This window comes from Pseudophryne corroboree, unplaced genomic scaffold (assembly GCF_028390025.1).
Source record: "Pseudophryne corroboree isolate aPseCor3 unplaced genomic scaffold, aPseCor3.hap2 scaffold_498, whole genome shotgun sequence".
Lineage (NCBI taxonomy): Eukaryota > Metazoa > Chordata > Amphibia > Anura > Myobatrachidae > Pseudophryne > Pseudophryne corroboree.
Genome location: NW_026970104.1, coordinates 27,520 through 43,112, shown reverse-complemented (window position 1 = coordinate 43,112; position 15,593 = coordinate 27,520). Strand labels below are relative to the sequence as shown.

The following is a 15,593-nucleotide window of genomic DNA, read 5'->3' as shown; positions in this document are numbered from 1 at the left end:
CGGCTATTAACCAAAAGGTTGGTGGTTCAATCCCACCCAGGGACCTAATTGACCTTGTTATCAGATTTTGGTGATCTTTAAGTAGACAAGTCAAAATTTCAAACCCCCTGTTATGGTGTAGGGTACCTGGCCTTCTCTGATGTAATCAGAGTTAGATTTGATTCAGTGATTTTATAAAAACAGCTAGGAAGCACAATTTAGCAGTGGGTTGCAGAGAAAAAAAATATGCTGGCAGAAAAATCCAATTGAGTGATTAAACAGCTCTTTATTTTCTGGCTTTATTTTTATGCTAACAAATTTGTTCTCTGAAAAGTGTCCACAAAGCCAAGTCTCTGATTAACACCTTTGTAAGGATGGTTTTTCACCTATTACTAAATTAAACTTGCTTCATTGGAAAGGCAGCAAGATGCATCCTCATTTCAATGTCTACTGAAATAATACAGGTTGACACCAGGAAACATTAACGCCACTGCATCCTTGCTGCTTTCTCATGTGGAAGTCTGTTTAATGTGAAAACAAGGTGATATCTAATTAGCACACAGGTAAGGAATTAAGAAAATCTTTATTTAAGGGTGAAGATGTTTCTCACAAAATCGTTGCCCCAATGCATCATTGAAATTCAAGCTGGAAAGATGATTTTAATATATCACTTGTACATTTTGTATTGCTCTTCTGGTGACAATGTAGTTTGTTTTTGTCAATTACCATTTTAATAATAGGGTAAAGAAAATGAAGTGGATTTTTGAAAGAAAACAATACTGTCAATATACTATTAAAACAAATTAAAATGGTAAAAGTTATTGTACTTTAAGTAAAAATAAAAGAGCCAAAATATCAATCCCAGTTTTGGATTACTTTAATTAACAAACAAAAAAATGCATATAGGAGAGGATAGTTTCAATCTGCCTACCTCTGGGTTATGGGCCCAGCATGCTTCCATTGCTGTACTCTGCTGCACATGTAAGTGCAAGAGATCCTGAAGCACTCACTCATCATGGGAAAGTACCAATGTGTTTCTTCGTTGGTTGATAGAAGAAACATCTTACAAAAACTCTCCAGATTATTGACTTTTTTAAGTTTTTCTAGGAAACGTTTTAGATGAATGCTTATTAGCCTTTGTCAGTATGTACTTTTGCAAAGTGTCTCTGTGGCGCAATCAGTTAGTGTGTACGGCTATTAACCAAAAGGTTGGTGGTTCAATCCCACCCAGGGACGTAATTGACCTTGTTATCAGATTTTGGTGATCTTTAAGTAGACAAGTCAAATTTCATACCCCCTGTTATGGTGTAGGGTACCTGGCCTTCTCTGATGTAATCAGAGTTAGATTTGATTCAGTGATTTTATAAAAACATCTAGGAAGCACAATTTAGCAGTGGGTTGCAGAGAAAAAGAAATATGCTGGCAAAAAAATCAAATTGCGTGATTAAACAGCTCTTCATTTTCTGGCTTTATTTTTATGCTAACAAATTTGTTCTCTGAAAAGTGTCCACAAAGCCAAGTCTCTGATTAACACCTTTGTAGGGATGGTTTTTCACCTATTACTAAATTAAACTTGCTTCATTGGAAAGGCAGCAAGATGTATCCTCATTTCAATGTCTACTGAAATAATACAGGTTGACACCAGGAAACATTAACGCCACTGCATCCTTGCTGCTTTCTCATGTGGAAGTCTGTTTAATGTGAAAACAAGGTGATATCTAATTAGCACACAGGTAAGGAATTAAGAAAATCTTTATTTAAGGGTGAAGATGTTTCTCACAAAATTATTGACCCAATGCATCATTGAAATTCAAGCTGGAAAGATGATTTTAATATATCACTTGTACATTTTGTATTGCTCTTCTGGTGACAATGTAGTTTGTTTTTGTCAATTACCATTTTAATAATAGGGTAAAGAAAATGAAGTGGATTTTTGAAAGAAAACAATAATGTCAATATACTATTAAAACAAATTAAAATGGTAAAAGTTATTGTACTTTAAGTAAAAATAAAAGAGCCAAAATATCAATCCCAGTTTTGGATTACTTTAATTAACAAAAAAAAATGCATATAGCAGAGGATAGTTTCAATCTGCTTACCTCTGGGTTATGGGCCCAGCATGCTTCCATTGCAGTACTCTGCTGCACATGTAAGTGCAAGAGATCCTGAAGCACTCACTCATCATGGGAAAGTACCAATGTGTTTCTTCGTTGGTTGATGGAAGAAACATCTTACAAAAACTCTCCAGATTATTGACTTTTTAAAGTTTTTCTAGGAAACGTTATAGATGAATGCTTATTAGCCTTTGTCAGTATGACATTTTGCAAAGTGTCTCTGTGGCGCAATCAGTTAGTGTGTACGGCTATTAACCAAAAGGTTGGTGGTTCAATCCCACCCAGGGACCTAATTGACCTTGTTATCAGATTTTGGTGATCTTTAAGTAGACAAGTCAAATTTCATACCCCCTCTTATGGTGTAGGGTACCTGGCCTTCTCTGATGTAATCAGAGTTAGATTTGATTCAGTGATTTTATAAAAACATCTAGGAAGCACAATTTAGCAGTGGGTTGCAGAGAAAAAGAAATATGCTGGCAAAAAAATCAAATTGCGTGATTAAACAGCTCTTTATTTTCTGGCTTTATTTTTATGCTAACAAATTTGTTCTCTGAAAAGTGTCCACAAAGCCAAGTCTCTGATTAACACCTTTGTAGGGATTGTTTTTCACCTATTACTAAATTAAACTTGCTTCATTGGAAAGGCAGCAAGATGCATCCTCATTTCAATGTCTACTGAAATAATACAGGTTGACACCAGGAAACATTAACGCCACTGCATCCTTGCTGCTTTCTCATGTGGAAGTCTGTTTAATGTGAAAACAAGGTGATATCTAATTAGCACACAGGTAAGGAATTACGAAAATCTTTATTTAAGGGTGAAGATGTTTCTCACAAAATTGTTGCCCCAATGCATCATTGAAATTCAAGCTGGAAAGATGATTTAAATATATCACTTGTACATTTTGTATTGCTCTTCTGGTGACAATGTAGTTTTTTTGTCAATTACCATTTTAATAACAGGGTAAAGAAAATTAAGTGGATTTTTGAAAGAAAACTATACTGTCAATATACTATTAAAACAAATTAAAATGGTAAAAGTTATTGTACTTTAAGTAAAAATAAAAGAGCAAAAATATCAATCCCAGTTTTGATTACTTAAATTAACAAAAAAAATGCATATAGCAAAGGATAGTTTCAATCTGCCTACCTCTGCGTTATGGGTCCAGCATGCTTCCATTGCAGTACTCTGCTGCCCATGTAAGTGCAAGAGATCCTGAAGCACTCACTCATCATGGGAAAGTACCAATGTGTTTATTCGTTGGTTGATGGAAGAAACATCTTACAAAAACTCTCCAGATTATTGATTTTTTAATGTTTTCTAGGAAACGTTCTAGATGTATGCTTATTAGCCTTTGTCAGTATTTACTTTTTGCAAAGTGTCTCTGTGGCGCAATCGGTTAGTGTGTTTGGCTATTAACCAAAAGGTTGGTGGTTTAATCCCACCCAGGGACGTAATTAACCTTGTGATCAGATTTTGGTGATATTTAAGTAGACAAGTCAAAATTTCAAACCTCCTCTTATGGTGTAGGGTACATGGCCTTCTCTGATGTAATCAGAGTTAGATTTGATTCAGTGATTTTATAAAAAACAGCTAGGAAGCACAATTTAGCAGTGGGTTGCAGAGAAAAAAAATATGCTGGCAGAAAAATCCAATCGAGTGATTAAACAGCTCTTCATTTTCTGGCTTTATTTTTATGCTAACAAATTTGTTCTCTGAAAAGTGTCCACAAAGCCAAGTCTCTGATTAACACCTTTGTAAGGATGGTTTTTCACCTATTACTAAATTAAACTTGCTTCATTGGAAAGGCAGCAAGATGCATCCTCATTTCAATGTCTACTGAAATAATACAAGTTGACACCAGGAAATATTAACGCCACTGCATCCTTGCTGCTTTCTCATGTGGAAGTCTGTTTAATGTGAAAACAAGGTGATATCTAATTAGCACACAGGTAAGGAATTAAGAAAATCTTTATTTAAGGGTGAAGATGTTTCTCACAAAATTGTTGACCCAATGCATCATTGAAATTCAAGCTGGAAAGATGATTTTAATATATCACTTGTACATTTTGTATTGCTCTTCTGGTGACAATGTAGTTTGTTTTTGTCAATTACCATTTTAATAATAGGGTAAAGAAAATGAAGTGGATTTTTGAAAGAAAACAATAATGTCAATATACTATTAAAACAAATTAAAATGGTAAAAGTTATTATACTTTAAGTAAAAATAAAAGAGACAAAATATCAATCCCAGTTTTGGATTACTTTAATTAACAAAAAAAAAATGCATATAGCAGAGGATAGTTTCAATCTGCTTACCTCTGGGTTATGGGCCCAGCATGCTTCCATTGCAGTACTCTGCTGCACATGTAAGTTCAAGAGATCCTGAAGCACTCACTCATCATGGGAAAGTACCAATGTGTTTCTTCGTTGGTTGATGGAAGAAACATCTTACAAAAACTCTCCAGATTATTGACTTTTTAAAGTTTTTCTAGGAAACGTTTTAGATGAATGCTTATTAGCCTTTGTCAGTATGGACTTTTGCAAGGTGTCTCTGTGGTGCAATCAGTTAGTATGTACGGCTATTAACCAAAAGGTTGGTGGTTCAATCCCACCCAGGGACCTAATTGACCTTGTTATCAGATTTTGGTGATCTTTAAGTAGACAAGTCAAAATTTCAAACCCCCTGTTATGGTGTAGGGTACCTGGCCTTCTCTGATGTAATCAGAGTTAGATTTGATTCAGTGATTTTATAAAAACATCTAGGAAGCACAATTTAGCAGTGGGTTGCAGAGAAAAAGAAATATGCTGGCAAAAAAATCAAATTGCGTGATTAAACAGCTCTTCATTTTCTGGCTTTATTTTTATGCTAACAAATTTGTTCTCTGAAAAGTGTCCACAAAGCCAAGTCTCTGATTAACACCTTTGTAGGGATGGTTTTTCACCTATTACTAAATTAAACTTGCTTCATTGGAAAGGCAGCAAGATGTATCCTCATTTCAATGTCTACTGAAATAATACAGGTTGACACCAGGAAACATTAACGCCACTGCATCCTTGCTGCTTTCTCATGTGGAAGTCTGTTTAATGTTAAAACAAGGTGATATCTAATTAGCACACAGGTAAGGAATTAAGAAAATCTTTATTTAAGGGTGAAGATGTTTCTCACAAAATTGTTGACCCAATGCATCATTGAAATTCAAGCTGGAAAGATGATTTTAATATATCACTTGTACATTTTGTATTGCTCTTCTGGTGACAATGTAGTTTGTTTTTGTCAATTACCATTTTAATAATAGGGTAAAGAAAATGAAGTGGATTTTTGAAAGAAAACAATACTGTCAATATACTATTAAAACAAATTAAAATGGTAAAAGTTATTGTACTTTAAGTAAAAATAAAAGAGACAAAATATCAATCCCAGTTTTGGATTACTTTAATTAACAAAAAAAATGCATATAGCAGAGGATAGTTTCAATCTGCCTACCTCTGGGTTATGGGCCCAGCATGCTTCCATTGCAGTACTCTGCTGCACATGTAAGTGCAAGAGATCCTGAAGCACTCACTCATCATGGGAAAGTACCAATGTGTTTCTTCGTTGGTTGATGGAAGAAACATCTTACAAAAACTCTCCAGATTATTGACTTTTTAAACTTTTTCTAGGAAACGTTTTAGATGAATGCTTATTAGCCTTTGTCAGTATGGACTTTTGCAAAGTGTCTCTGTGGTGCAATCGGTTAGTGTGTTTGGCTATTAACCAAAAGGTTGGTGGTTCAATCCCACCCAGGGACGTAATTAACCTTGTGATCAGATTTTGGTGATCTTTAAGTAGACAAGTCAAAATTTCAAACCCCCTGTTATGGTGTAGGGTACCTGGCCTTCTCTGATGTAATCAGAGTTAGATTTGATTCAGTGATTTTATAAAAACAGTTAGGAAGCACAATTTAGCAGTGGGTTGCAGAGAAAAAAAATATGCTGGCAGAAAAATCCAATTGAGTGATTAAACAGCTCTTTATTTTCTGGCTTTATTTTTATGCTAACAAATTTGTTCTCTGAAAAGTGTCCACAAAGCCAAGTCTCTGATTAACACCTTTGTAAGGATGGTTTTTCACCTATTACTAAATTAAACTTGCTTCATTGGAAAGGCAGCAAGATGCATCCTCATTTCAATGTCTACTGAAATAATACAAGTTGACACCAGGAAACATTAACGCCACTGCATCCTTGCTGCTTTCTCATGTGGAAGTCTGTTTAATATGAAAACAAGGTGATATCTAATTAGCACACAGGTAAGGAATTAAGAAAATCTTTATTTAAGGGTGAAGATGTTTCTCACAAAATCGTTGCCCCAATGCATCATTGAAATTCAAGCTGGAAAGATGATTTTAATATATCACTTGTACATTTTGTATTGCTCTTCTGGTGACAATGTAGTTTGTTTTTGTCAATTACCATATTAATAATAGGGTAAAGAAAATGAAGTGGATTTTTGAAAGAAAACAATACTGTCAATATACTATTAAAACAAATTAAAATGGTAAAAGTTATTGTACTTTAAGTAAAAATAAAAGAGACAAAATATCAATCCCAGTTTTGGATTACTTTAATTAACAAAAAAAATGCATATAGCAGAGGATAGTTTCAATCTGCCTACCTCTGGGTTATGGGCCCAGCATGCTTCCATTGCAGTACTCTGCTGCACATGTAAGTGCAAGAGATCCTGAAGCACTCACTCATCATGGGAAAGTACCAATGTGTTTCTTCGTTGGTTGATGGAAGAAACATCTTACAAAAACTCTCCAGATTATTGACTTTTTAAAGTTTTTCTAGGAAACGTTTTAGATGAATGCTTATTAGCCTTTGTCAGTATGGACTTTTGCAAAGTGTCTCTGTGGCGCAATCGGTTAGTGTGTTTGGCTATTAACCAAAAGGTTGGTGGTTCAATCCCACCCAGGGACGTAATTAACCTTGTGATCAGATTTTGGTGATATTTAAGTAGACAAGTCAAAATTTCAAACCTCCTCTTATGGTGTAGGGTACATGGCCTTCTCTGATGTAATCAGAGTTAGATTTGATTCAGTGATTTTATAAAAAACAGCTAGGAAGCACAATTTAGCAGTGGGTTGCAGAGAAAAAAAATATGCTGGCAGAAAAATCCAATCGAGTGATTAAACAGCTCTTCATTTTCTGGCTTTATTTTTATGCTAACAAATTTGTTCTCTGAAAAGTGTCCACAAAGCCAAGTCTCTGATTAACACCTTTGTAAGGATGGTTTTTCACCTATTACTAAATTAAACTTGCTTCATTGGAAAGGCAGCAAGATGCATCCTCATTTCAATGTCTACTGAAATAATACAAGTTGACACCAGGAAACATTAACGCCACTGCATCCTTGCTGCTTTCTCATGTGGAAGTCTGTTTAATGTGAAAACAAGGTGATATCTAATTAGCACACAGGTAAGGAATTAAGAAAATCTTTATTTAAGGGTGAAGATGTTTCTCACAAAATTGTTGACCCAATGCAACATTGAAATTCAAGCTGGAAAGATGATTTTAATATATCACTTGTACATTTTGTATTGCTCTTCTGGTGACAATGTAGTTTGTTTTTGTCAATTACCATTTTAATAATAGGGTAAAGAAAATGAAGTGGATTTTTGAAAGAAAACAATACTGTCAATATACTATTAAAACAAATTAAAATGGTAAAAGTTATAGTACTTTAAGTAAAAATAAAAGAGACAAAATATCAATCCCAGTTTTGGATTACTTTAATTAACAAAAAAAAATGCATATAGCAGAGGATAGTTTCAATCTGCCTACCTCTGGGTTATGGGCCCAGCATGCTTCCATTGCAGTACTCTGCTGCACATGTAAGTTCAAGAGATCCTGAAGCACTCACTCATCATGGGAAAGTACCAATGTGTTTCTTCGTTGGTTGATGGAAGAAACATCTTACAAAAACTCTCCAGATTATTGACTTTTTTAAGTTTTTCTAGGAAACGTTTTAGATGAATGCTTATTAGCCTTTGTCAGTATGTACTTTTGCAAAGTGTCTCTGTGGCGCAATCAGTTAGTGTGTACGGCTATTAACCAAAAGGTTGGTGGTTCAATCCCACCCAGGGACGTAATTGACCTTGTTATCAGATTTTGGTGATCTTTAAGTAGACAAGTCAAATTTCATACCCCCTGTTATGGTGTAGGGTACCTGGCCTTCTCTGATGTAATCAGAGTTAGATTTGATTCAGTGATTTTATAAAAACATCTAGGAAGCACAATTTAGCAGTGGGTTGCAGAGAAAAAGAAATATGCTGGCAAAAAAATCAAATTGCGTGATTAAACAGCTCTTCATTTTCTGGCTTTATTTTTATGCTAACAAATTTGTTCTCTGAAAAGTGTCCACAAAGCCAAGTCTCTGATTAACACCTTTGTAGGGATGGTTTTTCACCTATTACTAAATTAAACTTGCTTCATTGGAAAGGCAGCAAGATGTATCCTCATTTCAATGTCTACTGAAATAATACAGGTTGACACCAGGAAACATTAACGCCACTGCATCCTTGCTGCTTTCTCATGTGGAAGTCTGTTTAATGTGAAAACAAGGTGATATCTAATTAGCACACAGGTAAGGAATTAAGAAAATCTTTAAGGGTGAAGATGTTTCTCACAAAATTATTGACCCAATGCATCATTGAAATTCAAGCTGGAAAGATGATTTTAATATATCACTTGTACATTTTGTATTGCTCTTCTGGTGACAATGTAGTTTGTTTTTGTCAATTACCATTTTAATAATAGGGTAAAGAAAATGAAGTGGATTTTTGAAAGAAAACAATACTGTCAATATACTATTAAAACAAATTAAAATGGTAAAAGTTATTGTACTTTAAGTAAAAATAAAAGAGACAAAATATCAATCCCAGTTTTGGATTACTTTAATTAACAAAAAAAATGCATATAGCAGAGGATAGTTTCAATCTGCCTACCTCTGGGTTATGGGCCCAGCATGCTTCCATTGCAGTACTCTGCTGCACATGTAAGTGCAAGAGATCCTGAAGCACTCACTCATCATGGGAAAGTACCAATGTGTTTCTTCGTTGGTTGATGGAAGAAACATCTTACAAAAACTCTCCAGATTATTGACTTTTTAAACTTTTTCTAGGAAACGTTTTAGATGAATGCTTATTAGCCTTTGTCAGTATGGACTTTTGCAAAGTGTCTCTGTGGCGCAATCGGTTAGTGTGTTTGGCTATTAACCAAAAGGTTGGTGGTTCAATCCCACCCAGGGACGTAATTAACCTTGTGATCAGATTTTGGTGATCTTTAAGTAGACAAGTCAAAATTTCAAACCCCCTGTTATGGTGTAGGGTACCTGGCCTTCTCTGATGTAATCAGAGTTAGATTTGATTCAGTGATTTTATAAAAACAGCTAGGAAGCACAATTTAGCAGTGGGTTGCAGAGAAAAAAAATATGCTGGCAGAAAAATCCAATTGAGTGATTAAACAGCTCTTTATTTTCTGGCTTTATTTTTATGCTAACAAATTTGTTCTCTGAAAAGTGTCCACAAAGCCAAGTCTCTGATTAACACCTTTGTAAGGATGGTTTTTCACCTATTACTAAATTAAACTTGCTTCATTGGAAAGGCAGCAAGATGCATCCTCATTTCAATGTCTACTGAAATAATACAAGTTGACACCAGGAAACATTAACGCCACTGCATCCTTGCTGCTTTCTCATGTGGAAGTCTGTTTAATATGAAAACAAGGTGATATCTAATTAGCACACAGGTAAGGAATTAAGAAAATCTTTATTTAAGGGTGAAGATGTTTCTCACAAAATCGTTGCCCCAATGCATCATTGAAATTCAAGCTGGAAAGATGATTTTAATATATCACTTGTACATTTTGTATTGCTCTTCTGGTGACAATGTAGTTTGTTTTTGTCAATTACCATATTAATAATAGGGTAAAGAAAATGAAGTGGATTTTTGAAAGAAAACAATACTGTCAATATACTATTAAAACAAATTAAAATGGTAAAAGTTATTGTACTTTAAGTAAAAATAAAAGAGACAAAATATCAATCCCAGTTTTGGATTACTTTAATTAACAAAAAAAATGCATATAGCAGAGGATAGTTTCAATCTGCCTACCTCTGGGTTATGGGCCCAGCATGCTTCCATTGCAGTACTCTGCTGCACATGTAAGTGCAAGAGATCCTGAAGCACTCACTCATCATGGGAAAGTACCAATGTGTTTCTTCGTTGGTTGATGGAAGAAACATCTTACAAAAACTCTCCAGATTATTGACTTTTTTAAGTTTTTCTAGGAAACGTTTTAGATGAATGCTTATTAGCCTTTGTCAGTATGTACTTTTGCAAAGTGTCTCTGTGGCGCAATCAGTTAGTGTGTACGGCTATTAACCAAAAGGTTGGTGGTTCAATCCCACCCAGGGACGTAATTGACCTTGTTATCAGATTTTGGTGATCTTTAAGTAGACAAGTCAAATTTCATACCCCCTGTTATGGTGTAGGGTACCTGGCCTTCTCTGATGTAATCAGAGTTAGATTTGATTCAGTGATTTTATAAAAACATCTAGGAAGCACAATTTAGCAGTGGGTTGCAGAGAAAAAGAAATATGCTGGCAAAAAAATCAAATTGCGTGATTAAACAGCTCTTCATTTTCTGGCTTTATTTTTATGCTAACAAATTTGTTCTCTGAAAAGTGTCCACAAAGCCAAGTCTCTGATTAACACCTTTGTAGGGATGGTTTTTCACCTATTACTAAATTAAACTTGCTTCATTGGAAAGGCAGCAAGATGTATCCTCATTTCAATGTCTACTGAAATAATACAGGTTGACACCAGGAAACATTAACGCCACTGCATCCTTGCTGCTTTCTCATGTGGAAGTCTGTTTAATGTGAAAACAAGGTGATATCTAATTAGCACACAGGTAAGGAATTAAGAAAATCTTTATTTAAGGGTGAAGATGTTTCTCACAAAATTATTGACCCAATGCATCATTGAAATTCAAGCTGGAAAGATGATTTTAATATATCACTTGTACATTTTGTATTGCTCTTCTGGTGACAATGTAGTTTGTTTTTGTCAATTACCATTTTAATAATAGGGTAAAGAAAATGAAGTGGATTTTTGAAAGAAAACAATAATGTCAATATACTATTAAAACAAATTAAAATGGTAAAAGTTATTATACTTTAAGTAAAAATAAAAGAGACAAAATATCAATCCCAGTTTTGGATTACTTTAATTAACAAAAAAAAAATGCATATAGCAGAGGATAGTTTCAATCTGCTTACCTCTGGGTTATGGGCCCAGCATGCTTCCATTGCAGTACTCTGCTGCACATGTAAGTTCAAGAGATCCTGAAGCACTCACTCATCATGGGAAAGTACCAATGTGTTTCTTCGTTGGTTGATGGAAGAAACATCTTACAAAAACTCTCCAGATTATTGACTTTTTAAAGTTTTTCTAGGAAACGTTTTAGATGAATGCTTATTAGCCTTTGTCAGTATGGACTTTTGCAAGGTGTCTCTGTGGTGCAATCAGTTAGTATGTACGGCTATTAACCAAAAGGTTGGTGGTTCAATCCCACCCAGGGACCTAATTGACCTTGTTATCAGATTTTGGTGATCTTTAAGTAGACAAGTCAAAATTTCAAACCCCCTGTTATGGTGTAGGGTACCTGGCCTTCTCTGATGTAATCAGAGTTAGATTTGATTCAGTGATTTTATAAAAACAGCTAGGAAGCACAATTTAGCAGTGGGTTGCAGAGAAAAAAAATATGCTGGCAGAAAAATCCAATTGAGTGATTAAACAGCTCTTTATTTTCTGGCTTTATTTTTATGCTAACAAATTTGTTCTCTGAAAAGTGTCCACAAAGCCAAGTCTCTGATTAACACCTTTGTAAGGATGGTTTTTCACCTATTACTAAATTAAACTTGCTTCATTGGAAAGGCAGCAAGATGCATCCTCATTTCAATGTCTACTGAAATAATACAGGTTGACACCAGGAAACATTAACGCCACTGCATCCTTGCTGCTTTCTCATGTGGAAGTCTGTTTAATGTGAAAACAAGGTGATATCTAATTAGCACACAGGTAAGGAATTAAGAAAATCTTTATTTAAGGGTGAAGATGTTTCTCACAAAATCGTTGCCCCAATGCATCATTGAAATTCAAGCTGGAAAGATGATTTTAATATATCACTTGTACATTTTGTATTGCTCTTCTGGTGACAATGTAGTTTGTTTTTGTCAATTACCATTTTAATAATAGGGTAAAGAAAATGAAGTGGATTTTTGAAAGAAAACAATACTGTCAATATACTATTAAAACAAATTAAAATGGTAAAAGTTATTGTACTTTAAGTAAAAATAAAAGAGCCAAAATATCAATCCCAGTTTTGGATTACTTTAATTAACAAACAAAAAAATGCATATAGGAGAGGATAGTTTCAATCTGCCTACCTCTGGGTTATGGGCCCAGCATGCTTCCATTGCTGTACTCTGCTGCACATGTAAGTGCAAGAGATCCTGAAGCACTCACTCATCATGGGAAAGTACCAATGTGTTTCTTCGTTGGTTGATAGAAGAAACATCTTACAAAAACTCTCCAGATTATTGACTTTTTTAAGTTTTTCTAGGAAACGTTTTAGATGAATGCTTATTAGCCTTTGTCAGTATGTACTTTTGCAAAGTGTCTCTGTGGCGCAATCAGTTAGTGTGTACGGCTATTAACCAAAAGGTTGGTGGTTCAATCCCACCCAGGGACGTAATTGACCTTGTTATCAGATTTTGGTGATCTTTAAGTAGACAAGTCAAATTTCATACCCCCTGTTATGGTGTAGGGTACCTGGCCTTCTCTGATGTAATCAGAGTTAGATTTGATTCAGTGATTTTATAAAAACATCTAGGAAGCACAATTTAGCAGTGGGTTGCAGAGAAAAAGAAATATGCTGGCAAAAAAATCAAATTGCGTGATTAAACAGCTCTTCATTTTCTGGCTTTATTTTTATGCTAACAAATTTGTTCTCTGAAAAGTGTCCACAAAGCCAAGTCTCTGATTAACACCTTTGTAGGGATGGTTTTTCACCTATTACTAAATTAAACTTGCTTCATTGGAAAGGCAGCAAGATGTATCCTCATTTCAATGTCTACTGAAATAATACAGGTTGACACCAGGAAACATTAACGCCACTGCATCCTTGCTGCTTTCTCATGTGGAAGTCTGTTTAATGTGAAAACAAGGTGATATCTAATTAGCACACAGGTAAGGAATTAAGAAAATCTTTATTTAAGGGTGAAGATGTTTCTCACAAAATTATTGACCCAATGCATCATTGAAATTCAAGCTGGAAAGATGATTTTAATATATCACTTGTACATTTTGTATTGCTCTTCTGGTGACAATGTAGTTTGTTTTTGTCAATTACCATTTTAATAATAGGGTAAAGAAAATGAAGTGGATTTTTGAAAGAAAACAATAATGTCAATATACTATTAAAACAAATTAAAATGGTAAAAGTTATTGTACTTTAAGTAAAAATAAAAGAGCCAAAATATCAATCCCAGTTTTGGATTACTTTAATTAACAAAAAAAAATGCATATAGCAGAGGATAGTTTCAATCTGCTTACCTCTGGGTTATGGGCCCAGCATGCTTCCATTGCAGTACTCTGCTGCACATGTAAGTGCAAGAGATCCTGAAGCACTCACTCATCATGGGAAAGTACCAATGTGTTTCTTCGTTGGTTGATGGAAGAAACATCTTACAAAAACTCTCCAGATTATTGACTTTTTAAAGTTTTTCTAGGAAACGTTATAGATGAATGCTTATTAGCCTTTGTCAGTATGACATTTTGCAAAGTGTCTCTGTGGCGCAATCAGTTAGTGTGTACGGCTATTAACCAAAAGGTTGGTGGTTCAATCCCACCCAGGGACCTAATTGACCTTGTTATCAGATTTTGGTGATCTTTAAGTAGACAAGTCAAATTTCATACCCCCTCTTATGGTGTAGGGTACCTGGCCTTCTCTGATGTAATCAGAGTTAGATTTGATTCAGTGATTTTATAAAAACATCTAGGAAGCACAATTTAGCAGTGGGTTGCAGAGAAAAAGAAATATGCTGGCAAAAAAATCAAATTGCGTGATTAAACAGCTCTTTATTTTCTGGCTTTATTTTTATGCTAACAAATTTGTTCTCTGAAAAGTGTCCACAAAGCCAAGTCTCTGATTAACACCTTTGTAGGGATTGTTTTTCACCTATTACTAAATTAAACTTGCTTCATTGGAAAGGCAGCAAGATGCATCCTCATTTCAATGTCTACTGAAATAATACAGGTTGACACCAGGAAACATTAACGCCACTGCATCCTTGCTGCTTTCTCATGTGGAAGTCTGTTTAATGTGAAAACAAGGTGATATCTAATTAGCACACAGGTAAGGAATTACGAAAATCTTTATTTAAGGGTGAAGATGTTTCTCACAAAATTGTTGCCCCAATGCATCATTGAAATTCAAGCTGGAAAGATGATTTAAATATATCACTTGTACATTTTGTATTGCTCTTCTGGTGACAATGTAGTTTTTTTGTCAATTACCATTTTAATAACAGGGTAAAGAAAATTAAGTGGATTTTTGAAAGAAAACTATACTGTCAATATACTATTAAAACAAATTAAAATGGTAAAAGTTATTGTACTTTAAGTAAAAATAAAAGAGCAAAAATATCAATCCCAGTTTTGATTACTTAAATTAACAAAAAAAATGCATATAGCAAAGGATAGTTTCAATCTGCCTACCTCTGCGTTATGGGTCCAGCATGCTTCCATTGCAGTACTCTGCTGCCCATGTAAGTGCAAGAGATCCTGAAGCACTCACTCATCATGGGAAAGTACCAATGTGTTTATTCGTTGGTTGATGGAAGAAACATCTTACAAAAACTCTCCAGATTATTGATTTTTTAATGTTTTCTAGGAAACGTTCTAGATGTATGCTTATTAGCCTTTGTCAGTATTTACTTTTTGCAAAGTGTCTCTGTGGCGCAATCGGTTAGTGTGTTTGGCTATTAACCAAAAGGTTGGTGGTTTAATCCCACCCAGGGACGTAATTAACCTTGTGATCAGATTTTGGTGATATTTAAGTAGACAAGTCAAAATTTCAAACCTCCTCTTATGGTGTAGGGTACATGGCCTTCTCTGATGTAATCAGAGTTAGATTTGATTCAGTGATTTTATAAAAAACAGCTAGGAAGCACAATTTAGCAGTGGGTTGCAGAGAAAAAAAATATGCTGGCAGAAAAATCCAATCGAGTGATTAAACAGCTCTTCATTTTCTGGCTTTATTTTTATGCTAACAAATTTGTTCTCTGAAAAGTGTCCACAAAGCCAAGTCTCTGATTAACACCTTTGTAAGGATGGTTTTTCACCTATTACTAAATTAAACTTGCTTCATTGGAAAGGCAGCAAGATGCATCCT

General features: G+C 34.7%; 2 non-coding genes across 2 annotated transcripts; both read left to right on the top strand.

The window, feature by feature from the left end:
• The first annotated feature begins 6,978 nt into the window (after positions 1-6,978).
• Positions 6,979-7,052, top strand: TRNAN-AUU (transfer RNA asparagine (anticodon AUU)). Its single transcript has one exon. It is a non-coding gene; the product is annotated as a tRNA-Asn (tRNA).
• A 2,258-nt stretch (positions 7,053-9,310) lies between these two features.
• TRNAN-AUU (transfer RNA asparagine (anticodon AUU)) lies at positions 9,311-9,384 on the top strand. The gene has a single exon. It is a non-coding gene; the product is annotated as a tRNA-Asn (tRNA).
• The last annotated feature ends 6,209 nt before the right edge of the window (positions 9,385-15,593 follow it).